The following is a 17,251-nucleotide window of genomic DNA, read 5'->3' on the forward strand; positions in this document are numbered from 1 at the left end:
AAATGTTTTGAGAATTATGAGGGCAATAAATGTACAAATGTGCTTTACACGATGTATGTATGGATTGTGTTTTTGACACTTTTATCATAAGTGTGTTGGAAATACAAATAACCATTTATATTGACATTCTACAACATATTATTCTGAAATGTTTGCCTTTAATGGATTTATCACGTTTGCCCTTCCAATGCTGACGAAGTATCAAATCCCATCGAAGATCCTTCTGTCAAAGTGTTAACTCAAACAAAACAGAAATCTCAAACCCACAGTCCTTTTCATTTCCTAGTAATCCTGTGGGACAAAGCGTGGGCTTCTCACAGGATGTCTGATGGAAGCAGACCGTCCCAGCATTGTCCTGTGGAGAGGCTGCTGCATTTGAACGTTCTGGTGAATGAGAGGGCCCCAGCAGGGCTCCTCTGATATGCTGGTTCATCTTCTAGCATTTTCCACTGGGGTTATTGTGAGAATGTCCTCACAAGCCTGCATATGTCTAACTGTTCCTCTTCTCTTCCCTTCTGCAAATTTTCACCCTGCTGCAAGAAAGGTCTCAAAGTAATTGTATGGTCGGATCAATACCAGGCCGGCTTCAAGCAGCAAGTGACCTTAAATCTCCCCCACCTCTGTGGAGCTGACCAGAGCTAGCTGAAACAACTAGCCGCGAGTGACCTTGAATCTCACACACACACCTGCTGAGCTGACCAGAGCTGGCTGATAGCCCGCTTTATTCTCAACCCGCTGCTCTGCACCCAGCAAGGCCTGTTTGGCTCAGTGCCCGCACATGGCATGGCCCGTTTGGCTCAGTGCCCACTTTGTTCTTGGCCCGTCACTCTGTACCCGATACAAATACACCCGGAACCAGGAAGACACCTTACATTCCAAAAACCCGGACATACCTGTATCTCCAAATCCCTGACTACTTTACTTATATGGATTCAAGACAGCCCAGTCATATGTTCCCTGGCCATATAAGCACCACCCCTGTAGCCTGGGGTGTGACTCCCTCAGCTTGGACACTGTCGACTGTGGGACTTTGCCCAGGCTGGGTTTTTCTCCCCAATAAAGCCTGTTTGTTCTAATTCAACTGATTTGGATCCTGGTACCTCTCGACTACTTTACATTGCTGCCGACACCCGACCACCTTGGTGGTCAGGGGCCAGGCTCCCCCAAGGGACTCTTCTACAACTGAACCTTGGCGGTCAAGAATGGCACAATCCGTTTTGGACTCAGGTAAGTCTTGCCCTGCCACCTCTCCATCCGAGCCTACTTGTCCTGTGTTGCAGCTGTACCAGGGACAGCTGTCCGTTTCCATTCAGGACCCTGGGACCTGGGAGACGTCCCACTAGCAGGGGACCACCTCCATTTAGAGGTTTCACTAACATGGTGGGGGCGGGGGGAGAGGGCGCCTTGTATTAGGGGATAACTCTCTGGGGTGTTGAGGCATCATGGGCAATACCAAGTCCAAAACTAATTCTAAGACCCCCTTGGGCTATCTCCTCCTAAATTTCTCCAAATTAAAATTTTCCAAAGCCTCCATTAAAAAAAGGCTAATCTTTCTGTGTACCAACGAGTGGCCTCAATAGCCCTTAGACAATCAGTCTAGGTGGCCCTCCGAAAGCACTTTTAATTTTGGCACCCTCACTGACGTGAACAATTTTTGCCACTGCTCAGGAAAATGGTAGGAGTTTCCGTACATTCAGGTTTTCTGGAATCTCTGAGCCCACCCATCACTAAGCGTCCAGTGTTCTACCTCACAGGTCCTTTTAGCTAAATCAACTGAAAAAAGCATGGCGGTGAAATCAAAACTTGAAAATAACCCGACTTTCCCTACCATACCCTAGCACCATCCTCTGCACTTACTGAAGAGCCACTCTAGGTCTCCCACCTCGACCGATTCCTAATCAGCTTCTGCTGCCCTATGCACACAACTCTCCCTTGCTTTGCTATCTATCATCTTCCCCACGCGGCTGCTGGACAGCTCCAGCCCTCAGCTCTGGTCCTGCCCATTTCACCACCCTCGGTCCCCTCTATCTCCTCTCCTGTGTCAGTGCATACACGTTCCCACCTCCTGCCTCTTAGGAAAGTAACAGGGGCTGAGGATGGGGTACAAGTCCATGTTCCATTTTCTCTCCAAGACCTGTCCCAAATCAAAAAGCAACTTAAAAAGTATCGCAGTTCCAGCAGTGTAAATCTCGCGCCACACCGTACCCAATCCGCTGCAGGTCTCCAAGGTGAACAGCCTCTGGCATGTTAAAACAATGTAGGTTATGGAATTTGGCAAGCTGTAAGGACTGGGGCACGAAGCTGGAAGGACCCGGCTCGTGGCCCTGCCAGCTCCCCAGGAGCGTGACCCTGCGGCGGATTCCTTCCCCTCCTCATCCCACAACCCGCCACCTGCCTCATCCCAACGCGGGGCATCCCCAAACCCCACCAAAGGAAAAGAAGGAGCCGCATGGGAGCGGACAGGGATGGAGAGGACCGTGGGAGCTGGCCGGGTGGGAATGCCCCGGGCATGAAAAAAAACAAAACAAAACGGCGGTGACTCCAGCCTCAGCGTGCGCCTAGCAGGCGACTTAAAACTGGTACAGACCAGTTAATTAAAACAAAGCATCACAAAGGCCTGCGGTGGGTGTTGACTTAATGTGATTTCTGCCCAGTACTCTGAAAGTAAAAAAAGTACAGATAAATAGCGGGAGTAACTATAACTCTCTTAAAATAATCAACTTTGAAAAACTTAAAGAGGTAATACAGTGGAAGAATAAAATCCTGCCCTTTTCCTAAACCGCATCCAGGAGGCCCTGACCCAATTTACAAAACTGGACCCCCAGACCCCTGCCAGGACAGCTGATTTGGCATTCCACTTTATCTCTCAGTCAACTCCAGATATAATAAAACTTTTAAAAAGCAGAGGAGGGACCACAAACCCCATTACAAGATCTGGTAAAAACGGCCTACGCCCGGAAAGAAGTGGCTGAATCAGCCCAGGACAGTCCAAATTACAACAAAGGGTGGCCCTGCAACCCAGGCTCTGTTTGCTGCCCTGAGGCTGGCAGGGGAGGGGCCAAAAGATCCTCACACGAAATGGGATGCAGCCCTGCCGGGGGCTTGTTTTAAATGCGGTAAAGACGGACATTGGCCCCGCAAATGCCCAAGCTCCCAACCCCCCACCAAGCTGTGCCCGGTGTGCCGCCTGAAAGGGCACTTGAAGTCTGACTGTCCCCTAGCAGGCTTCCCCCAGCTGTCCCAGCAGCCGGGGTCAGCTGGAGCCTCATCACAGGCCTTCCCGGCTGGTGAGCTTCTGGGGCTTGCTGAAGAAGACTGAAGATGCCTGCACTCGACACCCCAATAACCCTAGCCAAGCCCAGGTTCGCCATTCAGGTAGTGGGTAAGTCCACCTCCTTTTTATTGGATACGGGGGCTTTTCTGTCCTTCCTTCCTATGCCGGGCGTAGTCTCCCTTCCACGGTCACTGTAATGGGGATTGATGGCACCTCCTCAACACCCAACAAAACCTCCTCTTGCCCTGCGTCTTAAACCAATACCCTTTCTCCCATCCATTCCTAATAATCCTGTTCCATTGCTCAGACAAGACATTTTACAAGGCCTTAAAGCCTCTATTTCCTTAATACCTCAGCAGCCTCACGCTTCCTGTCTCCTTTTTGCCTCTGTAACCACCCTGGGGCCAGTAGCTCTTCCCAGAGCAATATTCAGCTTCCAAAAAACCACCACCAATTCCATGGGCACCTCCCCGGTGAGAACTGGACAATTAATTTTATGCACATGCCTAAACATAAACATCTTAAATATTTGTTAACTTTGGTGAATACCTTTTCAGGGTGGATTGAAGCATTCATTCCCTAACAGCTAGGAGACAGCAAATGTTGTTGCTCAAATTCTCCTGGAATTTATAATCCTTAGGTTTGGCCTTCCACACTCTATCCAGTATGGCAATGGCCCAACCTTCACTTTGCAGGTGTCCCAACAGGTCTTAGATGCCCTGGGAGTGAATTGAAAACTACATATTCCTTATTTCCCCCAGTCGTCAGGCAAGGTTAAGCGTGCCAACAGACTTATAAAGTCCCAGTTAAATAAGCTCTCCTTAAAGGTCTGCCTCTCTTGGCCAGATCTCCTCTCTGTTGCCTTAACCCGCCTCCGGGCTTCCCCCAGGGAGCCCAGGGGTCTTGGCCCGTTTAAAATTCTGTACAGCCGTCCATTTGTCCTAAATTATTCTCTGCCTCAGAATAAAACTCTGCTCTCAGCTTGCTTACCCACTCTATCTTTGCTCTGCAATTTACTCAGGTCCTACACAGACCAACACCTTCCAGATGTGGAAGACACCTCTTCTGGGCACCCAACCTTTAACCCCTCCCCAGGAAACCAGGTCCTAGTAAAACCTTGTCCTGTGCCTAGCCCTGGACTCCAGACATGGTGAAAAGGACCGTACACTGTAATACTCACTACCCCATCGGCAGTCAAACTGGTATAACTGATGGGGTGGTATCATCTGCAGGTCAAGCAAGCACCCCTGCAACCCAAACCCACTTAAAACAAGTAAACTTCTAACCTCATCGGTCTAATTTCACCCAGCCTAACTAAAACCACCCCCTAAATGATTTCGGCATGCCTCCTCTCTTTTTATTTTTTATCCCCTTCTTATATATTTTTGGAATAAGCCTTGCAGCAACCGCTCCGGCCAATTGAATCACTGGTCAAAAGGTCTGTTTGGGGCTCAGTTATGTTGCAATTTGTTCCTGTTTTTTCCTTTTCGGTTGCTGACTTCCATAAACACGGAAATGCAGTACATGGAAATGCAGTCACCCAGCCACCAATGGCAGTTCATAGTTACCGAAACCAGGGCTGATGATTCGGGAACCCATTCACAGGTTATAGGCAAAAAGTATTGTCAGCCTGAAGGCTGCCAGTCTCTGGTGTGGGTTCCTGTAAAATCTTTCACTGCATTCCCCCAATGTGGTCCCACCCCCTCCTTTGTTTCCTGTATGACAAAACCAAATCTAGTGGTTGCAGCACTAAACGGGTAAAAAAAAAATGGAGGTTGCCCATGGAATTCCTGCATAATGCACAAATACCAAATGGATCTGTAAGGAAAGCAGAAACAAAGGTATCTTCTCACCAGTAACCATCATAACGGTACTTTTTGCATCAACATCCCTGACCCATGGGACACTGGTTGGCAAAAAAATGTCACAGAAAAAATCTACTGGTATCCGGGTTCCTCTTACCCTTATCAATCTATATATAGCTATCGTACTTACATACGCACTGGCTGGCTGATCAAAAGGCTAATTCAAAAGGCCCAACAAAAACTTCAAGAACAGGTTACAGGACAGAGGTCCAAGGAAAAACCTTTTTCTTGGCTCACTGTTATCCAAGAAGGGGCAGCCCTTCTTAACAATTCCAGCCTGGTCAATCTTTCCTCTTGTTTCCTTTGTGCTGCCCTCCATAGGTCTCCTCTGGCAGCAGTACCTTTACTTCAATCTTAAATTTAACTGCATGGAAAAAACAGACCCCTTAGTTCCCCTGTCCCACACCCACTGCTAAAAAATGGCTATTTCGCTATTCCATCCTGGAACAAGGTTGTAACAACACCAAAATTAACCTCACTTTCCCCCTCAATCCCCCCCCACAGGCAGATTTCTTTGGTGCAATGGCACCCTGACAAAAACCCTTTCCACTCCTTTCCCATCCCATCTATGTATACCAGACACCCTGGTTCACCAGCTAACTATGTACACAGTCCCTGAGGTAAATGCTCTGCAAAATCCTTCCCATGGCACCACCAGACACACAAGGGCAGTGTTCCTCCCTGTCATGGTTGGTTTAGCGGTAGCCTCTTCCTTGGTTGGCTCAGGAATTGGGGCAGAAGCCCTATCCCACTCTCTGAGCTCTTCACAAAGATGGTCCACCAAACTGCAAGCGGCAATTAAAAAACACTGCATTATCTTTAAATCTCTATCAGCACCAAATAAAATCCCTAACCCAAGTAGCCTTACAAAACAAAAAGGCCCTAGACCTCTTAACGGCTGATAAAGGTGAACGTGTATATACTTGAATAAAACGTGTTACTATTACGTTAATGAATCCAGGTTGGTGTAAACCACGATAAACAAACTTCGTAAGTTGGAGAAAAAAAACCAAAAAAGCTATCTGGTCAGACCTCTGGCGTCCAACAAGGAGGTTGGTGATCTAATCCATTCATCAGTTGGGTTGCTCCCTTATTAACCCCTCTTATAACCATCTGCACTCTGCTACTTCTGGCACCCTGTTTGCTAAACTTTGTTCACAACCGAATGCAAAAAATTTCTTGTGTTGTCGTTAATCAAATGTTATTACACCCTTACAGTCCTCTCCCACAGGAGCCAAACATTCCCAACCCATAAGCCCCTCCACGTCATCCCAGTACCCACAAGAAGTAGCCAGAAGAGTCATCGCCCCTATCACCAAAGAGTTGGGAATGTATGGCTGGATCAATACCAGGCCGTCTTCTAGCGGCAATTGACCTTAAATCTCCCCCACTCGTGCGGAGCTGACCAGAGCTAGCTGAAACAACTAGCAGTGAGTGACATTGAATCTCCCACACACACCTGCGGAGCTGACCAGAGCTGGCTAATGGCCCGCTTTATTCTTGACCTTCTGCTCTGCACCCGGCAAGGACCATTTGGCTCAGTGCCCACACCAGGCATGGCCTGTTTGGCTCAATGTCTGCTTTGTTCTCGGCCCGCCACTCTGCACCTGACACGAAAACTCGCGGAACCAGGAAGACACCTTACATTTCAGAAACCCAGACATACCTGTATCTCCCAATTCCTGACTACTTTACCTTATATGGACTCAAGACAGCCCAGTCACATGTTCCCTGGCCATATAAGTACCACCCCTGTAGCCTGGGGTGTGACTCCCTTGGCCTGGACACTGTGGACCGTGGGACTTCACCAAAGCTGTTTGTTCTAATTCGGCTGATTTGGTTTCTGGTGCCTCTCGATTACCTTACGGTAATTATCATACTTAGAAATTTTCATTCACTTCTGTATTGCTCATGAGATCAACTCTATCTTTTCCACTGCCTTGAATTGTTCTTGTTACTTCTGCCAAACATAGAGTACCCATGTATTGTCACATAACAAAACCCTACCTGTTACACTTAACTTAGAGTCACCTGAAATCAAAAGTATTTTCTAATTGTTTCAGGTCAGGGCGGTTTTAGAACTTTTGATAATTTCATTAAATTTAGGATGGGTTTCAACGTTGACCTGTGGTTATGTAGGAAACTTTTATGTCTTCGCTTATTGGCCTCTTGGCTAAGATCAAGTGTAGAAAACTTTTATTTGATATCAAAATAATTAAAGCACATACAGCATAATATTCTTTCAATACTTTAAATGCTCAAAGCCATACTATCCTTTAATCTTTTCCTTAATTTTATATGTAGAGTATGGTCCATAGAAATATGTTGAGTAAGAAAGAGAACAATTTTAAAGCTACAAATGAAAGACAAATGTAAATTAGAGAAATGATATTTATAATGAAATAATATATTGCTAAAGAAAATATGACTTAAAAACAAGCTTAAAATTATTTATAATAGATATAGATTAGAATAAATGAAATATGATTCTATTATCAAAACCAGGCATCAATATCTTTAGGTTATTAAGAAAATAATTACCTAGAATACAAATGTATTCCTGTGCATTGTAATTTCAGAATAATGAATACAGTGATGTCATATGAAATATGCATCTATTAATTTTTACAACTTGCGAAACCAACAACAAGGTTACTGACATTGAGTCAATTCCAACTCATAGAGAGCCTATAGGACAAGTCTATAGAATTACCCCTATATATTTCCAAGACTGTAACTCTTTACGGGAGTAGAAAGCCTCATCTTTCTCCTGTGGAGCAGCTCGTGTTTTCAATCTGTCAACCTTGCCGTTAGCAGCCCAACATGTAACCTACTGATGCCAGCATAACTCTTTTCCTATAACTATAGATTAGTGCTGTTAATTTATTATTATCTTATAATTACAATTTTTATTTTTCTATAAGCATTCACTATCCAATTGCTCCTGTCTTCTCACAATATATATCATGTATGTGTATGTGTCTGTTTGTGTACCACTTATCTGTCAGTTTGTCATACTATGGTGGCTTTTGTCTTCCTGTGATGTTGGGAAGCTATGTCACTGGTATTTCAAATGCCAGCAGCATCACCCAAAGTGAACAGGGTTCCACAGACCTTACAGAGTAAGAACAGACTAAGAAGGAACCACTGTCCAACCCAGAGATACTAGCCACTGCCAACACGCCCGTGTCATGGAAGCATTGTCAGATTATTGAGGAGTAATGAACCGAAGCAGACCATTGTCAGAGATGGTACCAGAGGATGGGCCCTTTGGGCCAGAAGGCCTTGAAATGTGACTGAGGAGGATCTGCTTTCTCAAAGCATCATTAAAAAGACAAGAAAGAACGAAAATGACTAAAGCCAGTGTGAGAAGAGCTTCTGAAACTTTCTCTTAATTATAGAGTAGACACGGGAAATGGAAGAAACGATGACGTCAAGGAGCTGAACGGAACAAAGGGCAGCTTGAGAAGGTGAAGTAATATTTATCATGACGTGCAAAGACCTGCAATTAGAAAATCAAATGGGAAGAACGTGCTTAGAAGATCTAAAACAGAAAGAGCTCAGGAAAAAACTGAGGCCTTGAGTTGAAGGATTGACAGATTCTAGGGGTAAATATTGAGCAATGAACTAAGCATCAAAAAGAAAGAAAGAAAGATGGAAAGACTACAGTGACTCACTGTACTTGCCTGACATTCCACCATTTCTGGGTGTAGTCTATGAGCTGCAGCTAATAGCGCTGAAGACAGAAGCCCACTGAAAGCATTAGTGGAAACAGTTTCAGCAGGCTGATGATGAAACACAGGAGGCATTTACTGGTCTATTCCAGGAAATTTGGAAGACAGCTAATAGTTCAATTGTCTGTAAGTTATCGATATTTGTACACATTTCAAAGAAAGAGCATCCAACAGAATGTTCAATTGTTTTTTTTAACTGTACTTGATATCGCATGCAAGTAAAGAATTTCTGAAGATCATCCAAAATGGTTGCAACACAACCTTGGCAGGGACTGTCAGATATTCCTGCTGGAGTCAGAAGAGGATGTGGAACAAGGGATATCTCTGATGTCAGATGGATCTTGGCTGAAGGCAGATAACAGAAAGATGTTTTCTAATGTTTTATTGATTATGCCAAGGCATTCAAGTGTGTGGATCATAAACACCTATGGATAACCTTGGGAAGAATGGGAACTCCAGAACACGTCATTGCGCTCATGTGGAATCTATACACGGATCAAGAGGCAGTTGTGCAAATAGAACAAGATAAAATCAGGTTTAAAATCAGGAAAAGTGGGAGTCAGGTTAGCATTCTCTCACCATACTTATTCAATCTGTATACTGAACAAATCATCAGAGAGACTGGATAATATGAAGAAGAGTGTGTCATCAGGAGAGGAAGAAGGCTTAGTAACAACCTGTGGTATGCAGATGAAACAACCTTGCTTGCTGAAATTAAAAGACTTAAATCACTTACTAATAATGAAGATCAAGAATTGCAGCCTTCAGAATGGATTACAAATCAATGCAAAGAAGATTACAATCATCACAACTGATAAATTGAGAAAAGGTGGAAGTTGTTAAGAATTTGTCTTGCTTGGATCCACAATCACTGCTCATGGAGCCAGCAGCCAAGAAACCAATGTTGCATTGGCTAAAATCTGCCAGACAAGATCTCTTTGGAGCATCGAAAGGCAATTATGTCACTTGGAAGATTAAGGTGCCTGTGACCCAAACCATGATATTTTTTATTGCTGCATATACCTTTGAACGTTGGACATTGAATAAGGAAGAGCTGAGAAGAATAGATTCATCCGAATTGTGGTGCTGATGAAGAATATCGCCATGGACTGCTAAACACAAGCAAAGATGCCTTGGAAGACGTGTAGCCAGCGTGCTCCTTAGTGGCAAAGATGACAAGACATCATCTCATTTATTTTGGACATGTCATATGGAATCAGTCAATGGAGAAGGACATCATGTTTAGTAACAGAGCTAGCAGCGAAAGGGAAGAAGGCTCCCAAAAGATGGATTCACACAGTGGCTGGTAAATCACAGGAAAAATTGTGGGGATGGTGCCGGACTGGGCAGTCTTTCTTACTGTTGTGTGGTTGCTGTGGGTCAGAACTGACTCTATGGCAGTGTGTGTGTGTGTGTGTGTGTGTGTGTGTGTGTGTGTAGCAATAAGCTGATCTGACTTGTGGAAATTTCATGTGTGTTAGAGCAGACACATTGCAATCCACAAGATTTCCAATGGAGATCATCTTAACGGCAGTACATCACCAGGTCTTTCTTCCTCAGTGTTGCTGGGTGGACGCAACTACATGTTTTAGTTAGTAGTTGAGCAAAAACGATGCCAACCAGGGACCTACTTATAAATGTAATACATTAATTAGCATTACTCTTTCTGTTCACATATAGGGGTACCTGATTGATGCACATGTTCAATATACTTGGCTGTTCGTCAATAAAAACTATGAAACACAGTGCTGTTCTGACATCCATGTTGCTGTGGTTAGGGACCATCAAGTTGGATCCAAACCAGAACAACTCATGGAAAATAAAATGAGACTCTTCGCAAGTAGGATGTCCTTCTTCAGGGACTGGTCTCTCCTGACATCCATCGTTTACAAAGGATTGGAATTAACTCAATGGTAAGCTCCTATGTTTTCTTTATAAAGCACCTTGATAAAATCTGTTCTTGGGGTGAAGAGTGTTTAGATATTGGTGGGCAAGTGAGTGTGTGCTGAGGTTAAAAATAAAGAAAAAGAAAAAAATACACACAAAACAACCAAAAACACTCTGCCATTGAGTCAATCCTTATTCATAGTTATCCTATATGTGTTTTCTGAGCAGTCAGCCTCATCTTACTCATGTGCAGCTGCTGGTGGTTTTGAACCCCTGACCATTCAGTTAACAGCCCAACTCCTAACTCACCACACCACAAGGGCTGGGGTTCCTAATCTGTTTCTGGGGAAACTTCTTAGAATATTAGATTCTTAGTTATTTCATTTGTGAAAGGGTATGATAAATTGAAAAATTCTTCCAGTTTATTTCAATTTTATATGATTTAAACCTTTTATCATTATGATTGTTTTAAAGGATATTGATGCTTAAATATTTTTAGTAATACCCCTTAACAGAAGACAGAGTAAAATAAGTGGTCTTCAGATTAGATATGAGAAGAGAAATTGTTTTGTAAACTCCAAAATGTTTCTTCAAGTTCAGTGTTCCTAAGTCAACATTTCTTATATTTGATACTAATTCTTCATGAAGGATCATTGCCTGTGTAGATTCAATGAGTCAGAGTCTTGTTTTTTCACCCTGACATCCTGTGGTAAGTTAATTGAATTTAAATTCTCTTCAGATGATTGGGGTTCTATTGCGTTTAATACAAGTGCATTTCTTCAATTTTTCAAAGCCCAATTTGTAATTTGACTCTAACTAGTAGCTTTAATTTATGACTCTAAAGAAATAGAGCTATTGGCACTCGACTACTAAGGACAAAACTTCATTAACATAAAACTATAAATCTTGTGCAAGGTAGCTTTGTTTTTGAAATCAATGAAACAGTGAAATCAATGTATACTTATAAAGCTCTCCTATAAGCACTAAACAACACAGTAAAGCAGAAATCCTAGCAGAAACGAGACATAACCATAAGATATCTTTCTTTAAGCTGCAGTTACCTTTTGTAGTAGGGGCAGCCCCAACCTCTTCTTTGGTTCGTTCAGTTTCTGCAAATTCAGATATTAAAAGGATGAGAAATGAATACCAGATATGCCAGATCAATACCTCATAGTATTGTAAGTCAGGTAAGACTAAAACTGCCTAAAAGACTAACTGTTTCCAGCACCTAAGAGCAAAGCCAGCAGAGACAGCCAAACTATAATGTTCTCTAACTTTCTAAAACCCCAAAACTTTCCTTAATAACAATAGAGACATTTTCATCTAAGATACAATGCTGTGATGTTAAATTGCACATGCAAATAAGTAGCAGTCATCACCCAGGGTGGTTTGATCTACAACACTGAACCTAAAGAGCTTCCATTTTCGTCCACTTCATAGACACCAGGAGCACCTATGTCCTGAATTAACACAACCCCTAAGCACAAATGTGTCTTTCGATATTTTCCTTATGTAATTTTGGTTGGTTTTGAGCAAATAGTTTAATACAATGAGCTCAATCAACCTTCTAGTTATTTCATTAATTCAGTGCTAATAATAGTCACCTTTTATTTTTTCCATGAGTTTGGTGTAATCTTATCAAATGCACGTATGCTTTTTAATTCAATAGCATAGAATTATCTATGATGCCATTGAGCTGGTTTCAACTTAGAGCCACAGAACCTAGAAAAGAGCAAATCAATGCCAGACCCTGAATTGGACAGATGTTTTGTTTATGCTAATCTACCTATCAACTTCATTCTTCTTTGATCTCTTATTCTAACATCATATAAAAATTATATTCTGAATCTACAAGTTATGTATACAAATATATGTTACCATACTATATACATAGTTTAAAGAAGCCCTGATGGCTCTGTGGGCCAACAGTTCAAATCCAGTGTTGGTACACTGTGGGAGTAAGATGATGCTGTCTGCTCTTGAAAAGACTTCCAGTCTCTCTGACATCCTAAACAGGACCATTATGCATTGGAATCAACTCGAGGCTGATAAGTTTGTATTTGGCTTATATAGGTTCTCTCTATATTTTCAAGTACATATCCTGCTAATTTCACTTTAGGCATTACAAGTTACAGCAACTGTATAGACATTATTCAGTTTACTATTTCTTTGTCTAATAAAACTGCAAACCATTGTTAACTGGAGAAATATCTGATTACATTATTGATCAAGAATTTTAGCTATTCGGGAATTAATTTCCGGTAGCCATGTGCATTGAAGGATAATGTAGATGTCAAGTCTAAATTACTATGTGTGCAGTTGAATATCAGCTCTTAAAACTTTCATCTTGCATTGAGCATGATTTTGAATTTAATTTGCCAGCTAATTTCCTGCAAAAGATGCTGATTTCTTCAAACGCTGATTGGATAGTATGTCTTAGAGATAGCAGAACTTAGATCTTCTAAAATTTGAAATGAATATTTTTATCTATACACTGCATTTTTTCTAGGGGGAAAATGTTCAATCTCAGATGGATCTTCAAATGGAAGGTTCCCTAGTAGTGCTGGAAGATTATCAGTTCTGTTTTATATTTTTTCTTGATTATGTACCACAAAGTATTAGCATACACAAGACTGCATAATATAGAGTTTCAATCAGTTTTACATTCAACTTAAAACTATCTTGGAGCTATAAATGGAACATTAGATTCCTGTTAAATCTTTCACAGTGTCTGTGCCTATGAGAAAACGTTCAACTTTAGCACATTTTAAAAAGACATTCTTGACAAATTTTTGTTATGTTTCCAGTATAAAGCACACACTTTTTATATGGTAGTATGATCATTAATGAAGCTTATGATCTAACTGAACTAAAAATATGAGCATATTGTATCATGCATGGATTTCAGATTTGATCACAAATCCAATTTGTAAAACACAGAGAAGCTAAAACATTTTCTCCTTAAAATCTGATATTTGTTATCAGGCCTAAAATAATTTGTGTTAATGACAATTTGTCAGGTACTTCATCAAATAAACAAGCACCGAGTGAAATTCATGTTTCTCCATTATAATAATGTTAGAGCTACTATTGATTCAAATGTCATAGTATGTTCTGATTAAAGTCAATATTCCATATCTGATGATCTAAGTCATAAATGGATATTATAGCATTTATAAGAGTCATAGTTAATAAAACTGGTGGGGGCTTAAATTTCATTAAAGGCACAAAAATTTTCAAAGTAGACAAATCATGTTGCCTAATGATCTGATCAGGTGATTAAGCATGAGGGAAATTAAGTAAGATGTGTTTAAGACATTGAAGAGAATACTTATCACTCTACAAAGCAGAAAACAGTACACATACACAACTCAAAAAGAGGTCTTAATCTGGACTCTCATGTACAAATGAAATCTTTACAGATAAATTTTAGTAATATAAAATTGACAGAGAATACAATAAAATAAATAAAAATTAAAACTGACAAAGAAGAGCTAGATGAATTATTTCATGTATCATTCCAATAAGCAGACACACATGCAAGGGAGCCATTGGCAAATTCACCTTAGCATTTTCCATAGTGGAAAATGAGAATGAGAAAACTGAGAAATTAGAGGTGTTTTTTTTTTAAGTTTTACTCAACTTACTTGCTTTCACTTGTTTTTCACTTGCAGCTGTTAGGAACAGAGAAATAACGACTACATTAATTAAGTGTACCTTTCTTTCTATAACTTCAGAAACTGTCATTCAGACATTGTTCATTTTAGGACTTTTGAAGATCTCGTTTTTGTTTTGTTTTTTTTAGAGAGAGAGCTCAATACATTTTCTTTAAAGTATATTAGATTGTTTTTTTAAAAAGTAAAATGATAAATGGTCCACTAAACATACAACTATTTTTGCTGAATCCCTTTATGGTAATCACCCCTTGAATATACAATGCTATAAAGCAATTTAAATATTTATTTTTTTCAGGTTCAATGTTAGCTAATCATGTTTAGCCACTAAAACCCTTAATCTTACTTGTTCGATAGTTGTCTTGAGTGTCCCTGCATTTCTTTGTTTCCATAATGTATGTTCTATTTTATCTTTCTGCATCTGTCTAAGTGAGACTATGTGCTATGGCTTATTTTGGTAAGTATTGTTTAGCTTCCTTAGAGTCAGTTTCAATGCCTAGTAACTCTAGTTTCAACAGAAGAAAACAATGCCCAGTCCTGCACTATCCTTAAATTTTTATGTTTCAAATCATTGGTGTAGCCACTCTGTCAATTTATCTCATTAAGGGCCTTTCTCTGTTCCACTATCAATTGGAATCAGCTAGATGACAATGAGGTGTTTTTTGTTGTAGTTTTTTAAATTTTGTGTTGGTTTTGAGTTTTCAGAGAATGTTGCTGTTGTTCTTCTCCAGGGGTTAGTCCTCTGTGTTACATGCCCAAAGTGCATGACTGGAAGTCTCACTATTCTAAGGTGCAATCTCGATATACTTCTCCAAGGTTAGCTTTGTTTGTTCTTCTGTCCATTCATGATGTGCTCAGTAATCTCCACCAACATCATAACTCAAATATGTACATCAGCTCTTCTGCTGTCTTCCTTCTACATTGTGCACTTTCTCCTACATGCGAGGTGACTGAAAATAACAAGGACCTGGATGGATCTGGTCAGGTGCCCCTTAATCCTCAGTAACATCCTTTCTCTATGTTGAGGCATACTCCATATGGAGGGCAGTAGTATGTGATTTTTATTAGTGAGTGCCTCAAGTTCTGCTTGCTTTCATCAAGCCAGGTTGTGTTGCTTGTATATAACAGGCTGTTAATGAGTCTTCTTCTGATCCTGATGTTGAAATGTTCCCTTGAACTAACAACCTGTCCTCTGTAGACAAAATAATAAATTTCCACAAAGAGTAAAGAGAATCACTGATAATTTGACATGGTGAAATGTGTATGTATTTTACCTTGTAAATTATTTAAAGGCATTCATATTTTTAAAAAAGTTTTGAAGTGCTATTCTAAATTTTAGTGATAAATGTGATTCCTTTTATCCCTCAATCAAGTATCAGGTCCCACTTTGTGCCTCACATGGTAATAGTTGCTCTGGGACCAGAGAGATACAAGATATTGTGACTATTGTCTGTTTTCTGTCTATTTATAGGTGGCAAAAGAAAAGATAACAGTAGAGATATCAGTATTTAAGTGCTATGATAAAAAGAGAAAATCAGATTTGGGGGACTTAATGGAAAGAAGAGGGCCTTAACTGGGTTGAACTTGTCTGAGCACGTTTTGGAGAGTGGGAGGAAGAAGAAAGAGCTCAGGCATGTGTTCACACAAGATCTGTGCTGACATACGAGTGAGTAAGTGCTATTTCCATTTAAATGGAAATTCTAGAAGATTATGACCATCTTCACAGGCACACACGCAGACGTAGACAAACCCTTAGTAAATCCTGTTGAGTAAGAATTAGGTCGGAAAAAGCGAAAATTTCATTTCTTAGAAATTATAAACTGGAGACACAGTGTGGGAATTGCACCCGAAATGATCCCACCACACCAAGGCAAAACAGCAAGGGGAACAGAGCAATGAAGTCCCCAGGGAATACAGAAAATAGACTTTGGGGCCAGGGCTTAGCACCCCATCAGACTCGACAGGAAAACACTCCTAAAGGCCAACAAACAGTCCTTGAACTAACTACAAGCCTTTCTTTGTTGTTGTTGTGTTGTGTTGTTTTGTTTTGTCATTGGCCTTTTGTTGTTGTTGTTTTGTTTTCTTTTGTTGCTTGGTTTTGCTCTGTTTTGTTTTTGTGAATGTTATTATCTCCACAAGCCTATCTAAATAAGATAGGCTGGATGAACAATCTGGAGGAAAAAACAACAGGACCTACAGTTTCGGGGGCCATGGGAGAGGGGGAAGTGGAGGAGAAGGCAGTGGTGTTAACAAACCCAGGGACAGGGGAACAACAAATGATCCAAATCAGTGGTGAGGAGGGTGTAGGAGGCCTGGTAGGGTGTGATCAAGGGTAATGTAACTGAGAGGAATTACTGAAATCCAAATGAAGGCTGAGCATGATAATGAGATAAAAAGAAAGTCAAAGGAAATAGAGGAAAGAGCTAGGAGGCAAAGGGAATTTATAGAGGTCCAAATAAAGGCATGTACATATATAAATATATTTATATATGAGGATGGGAAATAGATCTATGTTCATATACTTACAGGTTTAGTACTAAGGTAGCAGATGAACACTGGGCTTCCACTCAAGTACTCCCTCAATGGAAGAATATGTTGTTCTATTAAACTGGCATTCCATGAAGCTCATCTTCCCAACACAATTGCTGAAGACAAAGTAGGTGCATAAGCAAATGTGGTAAAGAAAGCTGATGGAGCCCGGCTATCAAAAGATATAGTCTCTAGGGTCTTAAAGACTTGAAGGTAAACAAGCGGCCATCTAGCTCAGAAGCAACAAAGCCCACATGGAAGAAGCACACCAGCCTGTGTGATCATGAG

General features: G+C 41.1%; 1 long non-coding RNA gene across 1 annotated transcript in view; it reads right to left on the bottom strand.

Annotated features, from left to right (window-relative positions):
* LOC123522197 overlaps positions 1-17,251 on the bottom strand; it is a 69,594-nt gene that overhangs the window by 49,600 nt on the left and 2,743 nt on the right. Inside the window, exons 3-4 of the long non-coding RNA XR_006680477.1 lie at positions 14,408-14,434; positions 11,822-11,869 (exon numbers count right to left, since the gene is read on the bottom strand). This is a non-coding gene — a long non-coding RNA (uncharacterized LOC123522197). The remainder of the gene's footprint in view (positions 1-11,821; positions 11,870-14,407; positions 14,435-17,251) is intronic.

Source organism: Echinops telfairi, unplaced genomic scaffold, assembly GCF_000313985.2.
Source record: "Echinops telfairi isolate 266 unplaced genomic scaffold, ASM31398v2 ScPeMD7_3533;HRSCAF=4204_0, whole genome shotgun sequence".
NCBI lineage: Eukaryota > Metazoa > Chordata > Mammalia > Afrosoricida > Tenrecidae > Echinops > Echinops telfairi.